Below are 12,915 nucleotides of genomic sequence, written 5' to 3'. Positions count from 1 at the left end.
AGTAAAGTGCCGGAGAATTGGGATAAGCTAAAAACACAGAACTGTTCAGTTATCAAGCAGAATTTAGAGAAACTATAAAAAAATGACCAGGCATGGTGACTCGTGTCTGTAATCCTATCACTTTCGGAGGCTGAGGCAGGCAGGTCACCCGAGGTCAGGAGTTTGAGACCAGCCTGGCCAACATGGAGAAACCTGGTCTCTATTAAAAATACGAAAATTACTTGGGGGTGGTGGTGCATGCCTGTAATCCCAGCTACTCAGGAGGCTAACGGAGGAGAATTGTTTGAACCCAGGAGGCAGAGAACGGTAGTGAGCTGAGATTGCGCCGCTGCAGTCCAAGCTGGGTGACACAGTGAAACTCTGACTCAAAAAATAATAATAATAAAATAAAATAAATATAAAAAATAAAAAAGCCTAATGTACTAGGTTTGGAAATAAAACTTCTTCTCATTCTTAACCTCTCCAGGCAGCAAAATTTCACAATGTAAGAAATAGGCTCAGGACAAGCATCAAATCCAAGGCAGTTCTCACTCTATACTCTCTCATATTGATTAGCTTTAATTTTAGCCCAACTTATAATGATTCTCAACCCGTAATTTTTTACTTAGCCCTCCCTCTTGCTCCTTAAACTGTTACTTTCAATTCACTGCAAGAGTATGTCCAAAGTGTCAAAACTACATTAAACACTTTATTTTTAACTAAAACAAAGCAAAACAAAAATTGTGTTTCCTCCTATACTTCCTGTCTCAAACTCGTGGCCTCACCTTCAAGAGTGTAGCTCTAACACCTTGCTATGGTTCGAATGTTTGTGTCCTCCAAAGCTCACGTTGAAATTTAATTGCCATTGTAACAACATTGAGAAGTGGGAATGGGATCTTCCAGAGGTGACTGGGCCGTAAGGGTTCCACCCTCATGAGTGGGATTAATGGTGTTATAAAAAGGGTGAATTTGACCCTTTTTTCTCTCTTGCCTTTCTGCCTTCTCCCATGTGATGATACAGCAAGAAGGTCTTTGCAAGAGCCCAACACCTCAATATTGGACTTCCCAGCCTCCAGAATTGTAAGCTAATAATTTTCTCTTAATTATTTATTATCAGTCTCAGGCGTGTTATAGAAGCACAAAACAAACTAAGCCACACCTATTGTTAAGACCTCAGGAAAACTGAAGGAGGTGCCGTACAGACCTTCTTGGCGAAACAAAAATGTAACAATCACCAGGTTGTATCCCTTACACTCTATCTGCTAAATAGCAGGTTTTATATCTGAAGGATATCTTCTAATATTATCCTACCTCTCAGAACAAGGTAGAGACAGCCTGTGTTGAAGAAATCAACAGGTGTGGATTTTGTTTAAGTTGGTAGATTATATATAATCTTATACACAGGAGGCCTCGTTTTTAAAGAATTTATTATGGATAGCACTGAAATCTTAGCATCAGTTCACAGTGAAGAGAACTTTGGACTCCCAGTATGTTATGAGCAAGAAGCAGACTGGGAAAGCTCCTAAGCTGCAATCTCAAGTACCACATCTCATAGAAAAGCCAACATAAATCAAAGTAATAAACCAAGCGCCCAAAAAGTAGAACCAAGAGACACTTCTAGGAAGAATGACTATACTATATTGAGAACTGACAGCATATGCCCCAATTTTTCAAGTTATGGATTAGTCATCAAAGTATGCCTCTATCTTTTCTTGTTTTTGAATTGAATGTTCTGTTTCTCTGGCCTTTACACATTATAGTATGTTGTGTGCATGGAGTAACTAACTTTTTCCTTTAGTTTGCAGATTTTTAAACCTAGAGGAACTGCAGCATCTGAAGTTTGCCATATGCACCTGAATCTGATTTACACAATGAGATTCTGGATTTTAGTGCCAAAATGTATGCAATATTGAAGATTTGGGGAGGATGTGATGAAGTATGAGGGTTGGTAATAATTTATGGACAGAACGAAGACCACAGTGATTAAGAATGGCCTCAAATTCTTTGTTACTACCAGCACAAAAATGTGGGAACTCTGTTTCTACTTTTCGAAACTTGACAGGACCTTGAGCTGTTTTCACTAATAAAATACAGAAAATGTATTAAGAGAAATAGATATGTTTATTTTTTGTTTTCAGAATCCAATATCGTGTAGGCACATCAGGAAGGCTACATGGAAGACAATTGAGACCTCAGCTAAATTCCCAATCAGTAACCAGCACCAACTTGCTATCCATGTGAGGGAACCATCTTGGAAATGGATTCTCCAGCCCTCTTCAAGGGTCCCGGACCATGATTTCATGAGACATTCTCCAATGAATGCTAGCAAGTTACAAAATCATGTTCAAATAAATGATGGGTCTCATCTTAAGTTGTAAGTTAGTTTTGTTTTTATGCAGTGATGGAAAACTGAGTTGAACACTTATTGAATATGTTAACTTTATACACATTCAGAATATATTATAAAAACATGATTGAGTTTAGCAGTCTAAAAATTTATTTCTTAATTTGCCTATGATTCCTTCTTGTTTGTACATGCTAGAGATCTCAAAAGACCATGCTGTCTTATTGGTTAGAATATATATGTCTTGAGCCTGAAAAATATCTATTATTTGCTCATGAAGCAACATTTTATTTAGTAATTTTTTTTAAAACATTGAAATAAAACAACCTTAAAATAAAATCACTCAAATCTTTTGTCTTCAGTTCTTACTCTATACTCTCTCATATTGATTAGCTTTAATTTTAGCCCAACTTAAAATGATTCTCAACCTGTAATTTTTTACTTAGCCCTCCCTCTTGTTCCCTAAACTATTACCTTCAATTCACTGCAAGAGTATGTCCAACGTGTCCAAACTACATTAAGCGTTTTATTTTTAACTAAAACAAAGCAAAACAAAAATTGTGTTTCCTCCTATACTTCCTGTCATATAACATAACAACTTGTCATTGTGACAACTCCCTGTTTCTTGTACTTCTTCATTTAGTCACTCATTAGATTTCATCTCTCAAATAGCTCTCAAATGCACCTCCTTAATCTCCTTCTCTCTGTCACTCAGTTCAAGCCTTCATAACTTCTTTCTCAGACCATTGCATAAAGTATTCAATATACGTCATGAGGTAATTGAGAAAATATTCTTTGAACTACAATAAAGTATCATGAAAGCAGTTTTTCTGCCCAATGAGATCCACGTTTATAGAATTTTTATTGAGGATAATATTCTTCTTGCCAAGAAAAAGTTAAAGCATTGTTTTGATCATTATATGTCAAGAGAAAATAGTTCACAGTTAATAAAACATATATATTAAACTAAAGATTAGAGAAACTATATAGTAATTATAAGCATTATAAAGAGTATATTGGAGAGAAACATGACTTTAGAAATAAATTGACAAACATTTAATTCTATAAGATCTGATTTACACTGACTATACATGGATATAAATGGACACATTTTGGTGGTAACCGTGAAGGGACTATCACCAAGCTGTGAGTACCATCAGATCCCTTTCACTTGTTATTCTGTAATATTTTTCCTTAGAATTTGGGGGCTACATACTGGGCACCTGTCAGGCTGTTAAAAGTGACTAGTGTGGCCATCAGACTAAAGACATGGGTGTAAGGCTTTCTGGGAAAGGGCTCTCTAAAACCCCCAACTCTTAGGATTTGGGAGCGTTGGTTTGCCTGGAACCAGCTTCTGCTTTTCCTGTACTTCTGGGCTGAGCCGAGGGTTGACAGAGAGGAAAGTCATTCAACTCCAGTGTCCCAACAAGTTAGTTGACTCTGCAGCCATGAGTGGAATTCTCAAACTCATGTTGCCCAAGTGAGACTCGCCCATCTATCCTATCTATCCTGACCCTTTCCTCCTGGGTCCTAATGCCTGTCAGACAGGCTTCCTCTTACCTCTCTTCTCTGAGGCTAGTCCTGCTTTTAAAAACCACACCCTGTCTCTGGTGCTTTACTAGTTTCTCCTATAAGAATGATTTGTGGTATAAACTTCAGGACTCTGTTACCTTCTTTAGGTACCCGGGCTCACCAATCAGAAAGACATAATTTTTGCCCAAAACCCCATCATGGTAGAGGACTGTCTGGAATTTTAGGATCCCTCCTCAGACTAGCAGGCCTAACAAAAGTTATTTCTGAAGCCAGGATATGGGGAGCTTCAGAAATGGTATCTTTCCTATTCATATAAATGAGGACAAAAGGTGTCACTCTTCCAAATCTGGAGATCACTTCCCTCCCTCAGGCTATGGCCCTCCACTTCATTTTTGGGGCATAACATCTTTATAGGATAGGGTAAAGTCCCAGTACTAATATGAGAATGTTTAAGACTCTAACAGGTTTTTGAATGCGTCAGTAAGTGCCACTAAATCCGATTTTTCTTGGTCCTCCTCGTGGTCTAGCAGGACAGGCAAGGGTGCAGGTTTCCAAGAATGTGTCCATAAGGGCCACTAAATCTGACCTTCCTTGGTCCTTCTTGTGGTCTGGGAGGAAAACTAGTGTTTCTGCTGCTGTGTTGGTGAGCACAACTATTCCGATCAGCAGGGCTCAGGGACCGTTGCAGGTTCTTGGGCAAGAGGTGTTTCTGCTGCTGCACTGGGGAGTGCAACTATTCTGATCAGCAGGGTCCAGAGACTGTTGCGGGATCTTGGGCAGGGGCAGAAACAAACCAAAACCATGGGTGGTTTTGTCTTTCAGATGGGAAACACTCAGGCATCAACAGGCTCACCCCTGAAATGCATCCTAAGCCATTGGGACCAATTTGACCTTCAAAGCCTGAAAGAGGCAGCTTATTTTTTTCTGCTTTATGGCTTGGCCCCAATATTCTCTCTCTGATGGAGAAAAATGGCCACCTGAGGGAAGTATAAATTACAGTACTATCCTGCATCTTGACCTTTTCTGATTGGTGTGTTTACAAACCTTTAGCTAGACAGAAAAATTCTCCAAGACTTCACCCAACCCAGAAGCCCAGCCGGCTTCACCTCTCAATACTTCATAGTAACTTAAGAAATTAGATATACCAAGGTAGTTACATGGTTATGATAACTGACTCTTGAACCCCCTACGTGAATTTATATCAGAATTCACTGAACAACCATGACATTTGTTATTTTAGTCTCTGAGAGCCTGAATTTCTTCATCTCTTAAAGTACTATGAAGATTTTGTATTCAATGCATATAATGCACTGATATAGTAAGTGCTCAATAAATATTAAGAGTAATATTAAAATACCAAAAATGAACTATAATCTATAAAAAGTGTTCACATAAAGAGTTTGCCTAAAAAATAGCAATCCTAGGAACAAAATATTATCATAAAACCTCCTTATCTCATTCTTTGAGGTTATTTTGATGATCTATTGTCTTATCTACTGTTTAGTAGAAAGCTGAAATCTGGCAGTTTAGGGCTTTTAGATAAGAAGCAAAACAAAAACAATAATAACAACAACAAAACCCACTGAAAAAGAAAGCTGGAGTATCTTCCCATGAATGACATAACTGGAGGGGTTGATTTATTTATTCATTCAGTAACTAGCAAACAGTTTTTGAGCATCTTCTACATGGTAGACACAGGTACCCTATCGAATCATATTAGACCTTAAGGCAAAAAGGAAACTACATGTTCTTATACAAATGTTTTCATGTATTTTTATAGTTAATTTTTTCCAGAAGATTATAGCAATTCAGAAGTACTAAAAATTTTTTACAGAAAGTATATTAAACTTACAATGCTAAATTTAAATATTTAATTTGTATGCCAAAGGCATTTATTGTAATCTTACTTTGCTTTCATTTTAATGGAAGCACACTCCCCAATGATATTTTCAAAATTTACTTCTTTGGGAGAGCACATCAACCTAGGTCACTAGATTGATTCATATTAATGTCAGTTACACTATTCTCTACAAAGACAAGTTAGCCAATGAAGGAGTTAAGAATATTCACGCCAAAATATGCCACGTTGGCATGTTGACTATTTTGAATTACAAGCACTTGAGAAACAGCAGGTGCAAGAAGATGACTCGGACATACATTCTGTCTCTTAAAACCAGGAGATGAAATTCCATGTGAAAGAGTCTCCCTATATTAGAGGAAAGTATCATTTTTATCATCAGAGACAGGAAGTTGAGGCAGAAAAAAAAAAACTATACAAACAAACATTGTTAGACTAACCCTGGAAGTACCTTTCCAGGCACTTCTCCACCAAATTACCTACCCTAGCCCCAGCCCTTTTCCTTGTTACATTTTCACATTTTGCTACTCTTACCTAATGCAGTACTTAAGTGTTCAACTTTAATTGCATCTTTAAGTCTTCATTTCCTTGTGAAGGCTCTGTGTCAAGTAAAACTCGTATTAAATAAACTTGTATGTTTTTCTTTTGTTGATCTGTCGTGTGTTCATGTAATTATTCGGGTTAGCTAATACAAAAATCCCTATAGAGTAGAGGTAAAGTTTTGCTCCTTTTACATCAGCACAGTTAATTTATTAACTCACTAAGAAACACATCAGTGCTGAAGATAGTTCATGGTACGATTTTTAATACATAAGCTCACATATTAAATCCCCAACTCACACACAGGTAAATAGATATATATGGGAATATATGCATGTACAAACACAAACACACAGAGAAACCAACATACATGTATTCAAATATTTCTTTTTAAATTTGTAGAAATATGTTTGTCCTCTAGATTTGGATCATTTTAATTGACAACTGAAAAATCAGTAGTTCCTAAGTGAAATACTGTTATGAAATCTTCTCTGAATACAGATATACCTTAAAGATGTACAGAATCCATTCCAGACAACTACAATAAAGCAAATATTACAATAAAGCAACTTAATTTTTCTTTGGTTTCCCAGTGCATATAAAAGTTGTGTTTACACCATACTGTGGTATATTATGTGTACAATAGCATTATGTCTACAAAAACAATGTATATACTTCAACTAAAAATACTTTATTGCAAAAAAAAAAAAAAAAAAAAAAAGCTAAGGATCTTCTGAGCCTTCAGTGAGTTCTCATCTTTTTGCTAGTGGAGGGTCTTGCTTCGGTGTTGATGGCTGCTGATTGAGGAGGATGGTTGTTTGTTTGGGATGGCTGTGGTAATTTCTTTTCTTTTTTATTTTATTTATTTATTTATTTATTTATTTATTTATTTATTTTGAGACAGAATCTCACTCCGTCTCCCAGACTGGAGTGCAGTGCTGCAATCTTGGCTCATTGCAACCTCCACTTCCAGGGTTCAAGTGATTCTCTTGCCTTGGCCTCCTGAGTAGCTGGGTTTACAGATGTGCATCACCACACCCAGCTAATTTTTATATATTTAGTAGAGACAGGGTTTCACCATGTTGGCCAGACTGGTCTCGAACTCCCAGCCCAAGGTGATTCACCCACCTTGGTCTTCCAAAGTGCTGGGATTACTGGCATGAGCCACCACACCCGGCCCAATTTCTTAAAATAAAACAACAATGAGCTTGCCAAAACGATGAACTCTTCCTTCCATTAAAAGATTCCTCCATAGCATGCAATGCTGTTTGATTGTGTTTTATCCATAGTCGAACTTTTTCAAGACTGGAGTCAATTCTCTCAAATCCTGTTGCTGCTTTATCAACTATGTTTCTGATGCAATATTCTAAAACCTTTATTTTCATTTCAAAAGTTTTCTCAGTTGTTTCACCAGGAATAAGTTCTATTTCAAGAAACCACTTTCTTTGTTAACCCATAAGAAGCAATTCCTCATACATTAAAGTTTGACCATGAGATTACAAGAATTCAGTCACACCTTTAGTATTCGCTTCTAGTTTCCTTGCCATTTTCACCACATCTGAAAATGTGGTTACGTTTCACAGACGTTCTCCACTGAAGTCTCGAATCCCTCAAAGTCACCCATGATGATTGATTTTAACTGTTTTCAAACTCCTGTTAATGTTCATATTGTGACCTCCTCCCATGACTCATGAGCGTCTTAATGGCATCTAGAATGGTGGATCCTTTCCAGAAGATGTTTAATTTACTTTGCCTAGAGCCATAATAGGAATCACTACCTAAGATAGCTATAACCTTACAGAATGTAGTTCTTAAATAATAAGACTTGAAAGTTGAAATTACTTCTTGATCCTTGGGCTGCAGAATGGATGGTGTATTAGCAGGTGAGACACAGTATTAATCTAATACATCTCCATCAGAGCTCTTGGATGACTAGGTGCAATGTCAATGACCAGTAGGAATATTTTGAAAACCTTTTTCTTTCCTGAGCAGTAGCTTTCAACAGTTGCTTAAAATATTCAGCAAATCATGCTGTAAATAGATGTGCTGTCATTCAAGCTTTGTGCTTCATTTATATAATACAGGCAGAGTACATTTATATTAATTCTTAAGGGTGCTAGGGTTTTCAAAATGGTAAATGATCATTGGCTTCAATTGAAGTCATCAGCTACATTAATCCCAAACAAGTTAGTTAGCCTGTCCTTGAAGTTAGGAAGCCAGGCATTAACTTCTCTCTAGCTATGAAAGTCCTAGATGGCATCTTATTCTAATATAAGACTGTTTCACCTATACTGAATATCTGTTGTTTAGTGTAGCCACCTTCACCAGTTTGTTTGTTAGATCTTCGTGTAACTTGTTGCAGCTTCTATATCAGCGCTTGCTGCTTCACCTTGCACTTTTTATGGTGCAGAGATGGCTTCTTTCCTGAAACCACTTCAGAAAATCTCTGCTAGGTTCCAGCTTTTATTCTGCAGCTTCCTCACCTCTTTCAGCCTTCACAGAATTGAATAAAGTTAGGAGCTTTCTCTGAATTAGTCTTTGACTTAAGAGAATGCTGTGGCTAGTTTGATTTTCTATTCAGAGCATTCAAACTTTCTTCATATCCGCAAGAAGGCTGTTTCGTTTTCTTACCATTCCTGTGTTCACTGGAGTAGGACTTTAATTTCTTTCAAGAACTTTACTTTTACATTCACAACTTGCATAACTAGCAAAAAGGCCTAGCTTTTGGCCTATTTTGGCTTTGGCCATGCCTTCCTCATCATTTCTAGCTTTTTACTTATTTCACTTGAACACTTAGAAGCAATTGTGTGGTTATTAATTGGCCTAATTTTAATATAGTTGTGTCTCAGGGAATAGGGAGGCCTGAGAAGAGGGAGAGAGATGGGGAAATAGCTGGTTGGTGGGGCAGTCAGAACACACCCAACATTTAGAGATTAATTTTGCGGTCTTCTGTGGGTGTGGTTTATGGTGCCCCAAAACAATTAAAATAGTAACATCAAAGATTACTGATCATAGATTACCATAACATATATAATTGTAATGAAAATCTTTGAAATATTGTGAGAGTTACCAAAATGTGATGGAGACAGGAAGTGACCACATGCTGTTGGAGAAATGAAGCTGATAGAATTCCTCAATGCAGGGTTGCTGCAAACCTTCAATTTGTGAGAAAATATAGTATCTGTGAAATGCAGTAAAGTGAAGCACAATAAAATAAGATGTGCTCATGCTGTTTAATGGTCACCTCATTTAACATAATGCTGCTCACCACTCTCTATTCCTTTACTTTTTTCATAGCCCTTATCTATGCTTTATCTATTACATAATATTTAAGTACTTATATGCTTACTGTCCCTCCTCAACCAAACGAAAATTTCAAGAGGGCAGAGCCTTTCTTGTTTCAGCTACTGCTTATTCCCCAGTGTCAAGAATCATGTCTTGTTCATGATAAACATATGATAAATAACTGTGGATTGAATAAGTGGATAAATAAAGATAGCGGCATTCTCTCCTTCCTACCATCTGCCTTCCTTCCCTCTAGTAATACTGCTCTAATTTTCTTTGGGAATTATAATTTTCTTACTCTGAATTGGTGCCTTACCAATGCCTCTGTGACCATGCATATCTCCAGTTACAATAATCAATGTGGAGTTGACACAAAGGCTAAGGCAGGACAATAAAAACCAACGAGAAATCCTCTCCAAAATAAGATGTCTGTTGTAGAGAAGCCTTTTCTACTAGACTTGAATCTGCCAGCATAAGATCACATCTTACCACCAATAAATCTAATAGAGTACTGATGACATCGTTTAAACCGCATATCCAGTCAGTCCTGAAGGCAATCTGCCCAGTTATGCCAATGAATATACTATCTTTTTTTCTTGTTTTTAAAATTTTTTTTTGTTTGTTAATTGCTGAAGCCATTTTCAGTCTGTTGCTATCTCTTACTATTATTTTGACTGTTGTTTTACGTACATACAATATGACCAGAGAATCTTTTATAACAATCATAATGTTATTTAAATAAATACTAAGGCATCGATATTAACTTAAAATTTCTCAAGGTAAAAATGACACAAATTTATACATTAAAAATACATTAAAGTGCATGTTTTTCATTTAATTTGAACTTTTAGAGTATCATGTTCATATAAAAGTAAATATGAAATTTAAAAAATATTATATTTGAGAACCAAAAAATGATTTTTTATTTGCTTGTAGAGCTACATCGGTAATGGTATTTAGAATTCAAATTGTGACTGATGGTCCTGCTGCTGCCCTGACCTGTGAATACTGAGGCAGTGAGATGAGTCATTGATGTGTGTCACTTCCTGTCATTATTTACAAAGGAAACCAAAACACTGAGAGAAAGTCTGTTGTTAGCTTCTCTTTAATCACTTGGTCTTTGTAATAAGGATCATTGATCTTTTATTCTTAACCACTAATTACAACAGTACGTTCCGGTGCTTGTAACAGTAAGTGTCTAAGAAATCATCTGAGAATGTTCACACCAAATCAGATCCATATGCAGGAAAGTGAACAGTTTAATATGCAACATTAAAGAATCTATTTAATGGTGTCCATATTTAAGTTTATGCTTGAAAATTCTCACTTACTTAAGCCTTGTGTGGAGAGTTGAACTAAGACATGTGCCCTCCTCACTGTTCTATTAGGGGAGCCATTTTGGAATTTAGAAGAGTTTCTTTTGTTAATATAGGAAGAGAGAACATTTCCTAATGACGAAAAGACACTACATTGAAGTGGTGTTGAGGGGTTTAAAAGACAGCAAAAGACAGCAAAAAAGAAGGAAGTGGGGACAATAGTGAAAAAGAGAATATTTGGGAAAGGGAACTTCTCTATGGGTAACTCTCTTACTAATAAAGCCTGTTGTGCTGTCTGCACATGTGGTATAAGGAAACATATAAATTACATAAAAGGTCTTCCTCTGGTTCATCTATACTGCAACTTTGCAAAATCGCAGTAAAAGAAATATGCATACCAGTGTATTTAGGCTGTTTCTGGGCAGCTTTCTCCTGTCAGTAGAAGCAAAAGGCCAACAGTGATAGTACTTCCCAGGTACTCCAGATGTGAGGAAGGCTTATCCTTCTAAAGGGTTTGTCTTAATCTGAATTGGGCTTGGTAATTATATTCCAGTAACTTGTTGGCGAGGTAGTGTGTTGGAAATGATTCTGAAGTATAGTCAGCAGACACCAGATCTAGTACCATGCCTGCAGACACAGCATTAATTTATCACAGAGAAGCTGAACTAGTATGCTCCCTCAAAGACACAAAGGAAGTCCCACAAATAGCTCAGAACATAATTATCAGCTGGTGTGAAAGAAGACTACATTTACATGAAGTAGGAACAAGGATGAGCTACTAAAATGTCAGTAATTTTGTAGTTTAAATTATTAAATTAGCTGAATTATAGTATAACTGTATTCCCAATAATATTATAACACAATATATATGGAATGTTTAACTCTGAGTGGATTTCTGTGTTTCTAAATGTTCCTTTCAGATAATTTTTTTTGTAAATAATAATTTTTCAAAAAACTTTCTTCTAAAATATATCTCTTCCTTTATCTGCCAATATATACACAGATTTCTAATACCTTTTGTTTTATATTTATATAATGAGATCACAAATTTACATCTGTCATCATTCAGGTTGGGAAAGAAAAGGCAGTTTCATCCATTTTTAAACTTATTTAATATGAGCCCTACATCACTGAGGAGTGGGTGAGAGGGAGAAGAGACTTAAAATGTACTAGAATTTCAGCTTCTTTCAGTTTAAATATCTCATCCTGTTAAAAATCTTTTTGAAATGTCTTGGACTGTTTTACATTAATTTGTCAAGGTAAAAATGAATCCAAAATTATACAGAAGAAATATGTTAAAGTATTTGTTATACTTTATTTGATTTGAACTTTTAAAGCATCACGTTAAACATAAAATTAGAGACAGACTATCTCAGCCTTCTCATGTTCTTCTCTAAGATGGTATGCAGGTAGATGTGGTCTTAGGAATCTTGTGGAGAAGGGAGGTGCACGTGCTGTCTGGTTTTCAATGTGATGTTTTCTGCCTAAGATCCTCTTTGACTTCAGGACCCCCCTTTTTAAAATTATTATTATACTTAAAGTTCTAGGGAACATGTGCACAACGTGAAGGTTTGTTACATAGGTATACATGTGCCATGTTGGTGTGTTGGACCCATTAACTCGTTATTTACATTAGGTATTTCTCCTAATGCTATCCCTTCCCTCTTCCCCCACCCCACAACAGCCACAGCCCCTGGTGTGTGATGTTCCCCTTCCTGTGTCCAAGTGTTCTCATTGTTCAATTCCAACCTATGAATGAGAACATGTGGTGTTTGGTTTTCTGTCCTTGTGATAGTTTGCTCAGACGCTTCCCAAAAGAAGACATTTATTAAGCCAACAGACACATGAAAAAATGCTCATCATCACTGGCCATCAGAGAAATGCAAATGCAAATAAAAACCACAATGAGATACCATCTCACACCAGTTAGAATGGCGATCATTAAAAAGTCAGGAAACAACAGGTGCTGGAGAGGATATGGAGAAATAGGAACACTTTTACACTGTTGGTGGGACTGTAAACTAGTTCAACCATTGTGGAAGACAGTGTGGCAATTCCTC

The sequence above is a fragment of the Macaca fascicularis genome, chromosome 5 (genome assembly GCF_037993035.2).
Source record: "Macaca fascicularis isolate 582-1 chromosome 5, T2T-MFA8v1.1".
NCBI classification, from domain to species: domain Eukaryota; kingdom Metazoa; phylum Chordata; class Mammalia; order Primates; family Cercopithecidae; genus Macaca; species Macaca fascicularis.
The sequence above is the reverse complement of the archived record's forward strand: the minus strand, read 5'-3'. Positions refer to the sequence as shown.